We start from the raw sequence: 4256 nt of genomic DNA on the forward strand, positions 1-4256 counted from the left end.
CGTCATCATGATTATTCTCGTCACCACTATTATTCTCATCATCATAAAGGAATGACGCTTTAAAAAAGAATAATAAATTTCTTTATACATCTTCAGGTGAAGTTTTACATATACTGTAAACAATGCTAGACTGTAATGGAGTTGAAAGACTACGAAGAAGACTTTACAATTACTGTAATAGCAAATGTGAGTACAGTATTGAACATTTTGTATTGTGAATACAATAAATATAAATGAGAATTCTGTCATCATAATATATTTATTATTTTGACTACGGTTGTTAGGCATTCAAGGCATTGACAATTTCCCTCAACAGAGCCATGCACTGACATACCTGTATTCTCTTCAACAACACACTTTCCAAGTTACTCGCTAAACAAATCAAATACCTGAAGCTGGCAAAAGGAACGTTCTTTAGATCTTGGGGCTTGTTAATTTTAAATATTATCTTTAAAGTTAAACGAAAGTGATAGAGGTAGGCCCAAATGAAACCGTCTTTATAAATAGAGTGATATTAGTCATGGATGTACCTCAATGATGTCGATATATCAATTACAGCTACCAGTGTCGGATCCAGGAATACGAAATAGAGGGACCCAGGGACGGACTTTCACAAATGGAGAATCTAGACCACCTCAACCTCCATGCTCTAAATGGCCAGAAATGGAACGCTCAGACTTTAATTTGAGTACAATTGAGATGTGTATAAGAGACAGAACCTGGGCTCCAGCACACTGGCATTAGTTGTCAAATTGTATTTCTACGAAAATAAAGAGCAGTTTACATCTTAGGTAAATACAGTTCGCCCTCCAATTCGAGACCACCTTTGAGACCTGAAAATTTGGGGTGGTCTCAGGGTTGGTCTCCAATTAGAGGGTTAGCTTTGTGTTAAAATGTTGAAGATTGTCATTTGGGTCTTCGGAAAAGTGGTCTCGAATTAGGGGGGTCTCGAATTGGAGGATGAATTGGAGGATGCACTGCAGTAATAATAATATTGACAATTTATAAAGCACCGGGTGCTTAAAAAATCTAAATTCAGAAAACCAAAATAAGCCGTACTTGGGTGAGCGTCAATGTCTCAGTGTGACTATGTGCTCCAGTAGCATTTGTACGTGCTGTAAATAGCTGAAAGTTATTATTTGTTAAATTCAAAAACAACTAGCCTTGCCCATGTACCCCGAGTTACCATAACTTAATAATAACAATAATAATAATAATAGATGGATTTATATAGCGCAAATAAACGAGGTCTCTATGCGTTCGACAACTTATAAAATAACATGGGCTCCACGACAACAACAAAAAAAAACTTATTTTGCCGGTCCAAACAAAGTTAGGCTATTTCGATAGCCATTCCCCAAGATTGTGGTCAAAATCACATGTGCGATCCTATCTTTCAACATGATCCCTACCAGGAATTGTATTCCGGGATGCTGGCGGAGGCTCTGGGCAGTCCCTTGTTTCGGACCCTGTTTAGAGTTGTTGGACCCTATGTCTGCATTTTTTCTTATTTTTCCTGATTTACGGATATTTTACTACTGAAATCCTTACTTTGACTCTACCAGCCAATTTAAGTATCTATGCATATAATAAGAATAAAGCAAAGGTATTTTTTAACTGCCTGTTAATTGACAGGGGGGAAATTTCATTCAGATTTTTAATTGTAATTTAATAACTTACTTAATATAAATAATTAATAAATTCGATTATGGAATTAAACTTTTCAAGTTTTAGCTCATGACAGACAGTATATCTTTAAATATTATATCATAAAAATTGTTTGTATGAAGATATAGTGATAGTATTATGTTTATACAAATATATAAATCTATATATTCATTTCTATTGAATTGTACACTTTCATATATTTTATTTATGACGATCGAATGTTAACATAATTTGTTCACGCTACTGTAATCTATTAGGCCTACAAAATACCATGTATTAATAAACCTCATTCATTTCGTGGTGTGATGATATTGTGGTAATTAATAAGGAATATGATAATGCCAGGGGTGGAGCCATTATGTCCCGAGGGAGTTTGAGGTCCCCGACCTCAGACGGGGCCAATGCCCCCGACAAGAGCAGAGTGGGCGTGGTCGAGCGTCTCTCAAAATGTTTCAAAAGTGGTCCAGGAAATTTCTGACAATTTATTGGTTTTAAATGCTAATTTAATCGATTTTAGTGTCTACTAATATATACAAAATACATATATTTTTTTTCCACGGTGAATTGTATTTTTTCTCCCCGATAAGAGGGCCATCACTCACTGACGGGGCCCTACCCCCCCCCCCCCCCCCACCGATGGTACCACCCCTGGATAATGCTGATATGATAAGAATTATGATCAATATGTTGTATCAGCAGCATTGTACATAGACCTACAATGCGATAACGTTCGGGTTGGGATGCTCACTAATTTTTACTTAGGCTTACATATTATGCTGTTGATAATCGTTATATAATTCTTTATCTTTTTCTAAATTTTTTCTAAATATATTTTTCTCTTTCAGAGAGGAGAAAAATTCACAAATGTCAGAAGATGCTCGGACTCGATCGTGAAAGGGAAACAGAACTTACCAACTATTTATAGATAGTAAAATGTTATCACTCATCAAGCTTCCTGCAAAAATCCTGGATATGTCATTAATTAACATACAATGCGAATTTTTAATTTTTTTATAATCCTCTTCAAAAATCTCATAATAGCGATAACAATATTTATTATTTTTATAGGCTTTATATGATTATTAATAGGCCTATATACGTTATTATGTTATTACTAGTACTATTTATCTAAATAATAGAAAATATCCCGTAATATTGTTGCAAATAATACAGACACAGGCATATGTAAGATAATAAGATATAATATTTTGAGAATTAAAACCAGGCATATGGATTTTTGATGAACGTACATATAATATATATTGTTAAAGTGTATAAAAATGTCCTAACTTGATTTCAGTGCTTAGAAATAAAGATCAACTGGAGTTATGAATTGCTTCTCATCTTATTCAATGTCTCTGTTTACTTTAATCCAATAGCTAAATATACTTATAAACTAGAAGTGAAGAATTATTTGCTTTATCAATATAAACTACTTTGTCTATTAAACAATATATACCTCCATCATTAAACTAGCAATGAAATCCAGAGCCGCACATATATGCCTATATTTATGGTTGTGATGAAACTTTAATGAAATCCTTTAGACGACGCCCTTAACGACAAAACATAAAACCGGAAATGACGTAGTTAATAGGCAGCAAACTCATGAATAATCATGAATATTCAGTAACACCTGTTCTAATTAGACTAACAATAAAATCTTTTTGGTCGATTTTGTCAAAATCGACCAAAAAGATTTTATTGTTAGTCTAATTAGAACAGGTGTTACTGAATATTCATGATTATGCATGAGTTTGTTGCCTAGCAACTACGTCACTTCCTGTTTTGTAAAATTCGACGGCACCAGGATCTGAAAACGTTCGTAATTTGTTTGTATCATGTAGATGTTTGAATATATTAGTGTTTATAAGATATAGTAGTAGCCTATGATAGTGGTAAATTCGATTCGAATTTATTATAATATATTTAATTCGATTATATACCAATTAATATCATGAAATATATATTATTAATGCAATTACAACAAAGGAAGTACTCAATGACGTATTTCAAATTACACATTAGAAAACTTTTATTTCTTACATACTCGGAAATGTTACATCAGAACAAAGATTGCAGGCTTATTTAATAGTTTTTTTTATAGTATTTATAAATATGCGTCTGAAATTAATTTTTTTTTATGTCAACGTATGCAATTTAGCCTATTTTATATATATATATATATTTATATATATATATATATCTGTCTCTTATACACATCTAGATGTGTATAAGAGACAGATATAGTAGTAGCCTATGATAGTGGTAAATTCGATTCGAATTTATTATAATATATTTAATTCGATTATATACCAATTAATATCATGAAATATATAGTATTAATGCAATTACAACAAAGGAAGTACTCAATGACGTATTTCAAATTACACATTAGAAAACTTTATTTCTTACATATTCGGAAATGTTACATCAGAACAAAGATTGCAGGCTTATTTAATAGTTTTTTATAGTATTTATAAATATGCGTCTGAAATTAATTTTTTTCTTTTATGTCAACGTATGCAATTTAGCCTATATTATATATATATATATATATATATATATACATATATATATATATATAT

The 4256-nt window shown here is 31.7% G+C and overlaps 1 long non-coding RNA gene across 1 annotated transcript in view; it reads left to right on the forward strand.

The window, feature by feature from the left end:
- The window catches only part of LOC117116166, a 5560-nt gene extending 2559 nt beyond the window's left edge, over positions 1 to 3001 (forward strand). The window contains exons 2-3 of the long non-coding RNA XR_004446688.1: positions 97 to 186; positions 2514 to 3001. This is a non-coding gene — a long non-coding RNA (uncharacterized LOC117116166). The remainder of the gene's footprint in view (positions 1 to 96; positions 187 to 2513) is intronic.
- The last annotated feature ends 1255 nt before the right edge of the window (positions 3002 to 4256 follow it).

Source organism: Anneissia japonica, unplaced genomic scaffold (assembly GCF_011630105.1).
Source record: "Anneissia japonica isolate Jap-2015-1 unplaced genomic scaffold, ASM1163010v1 scaffold287861_len940595_cov192, whole genome shotgun sequence".
Lineage (NCBI taxonomy): Eukaryota > Metazoa > Echinodermata > Crinoidea > Comatulida > Comatulidae > Anneissia > Anneissia japonica.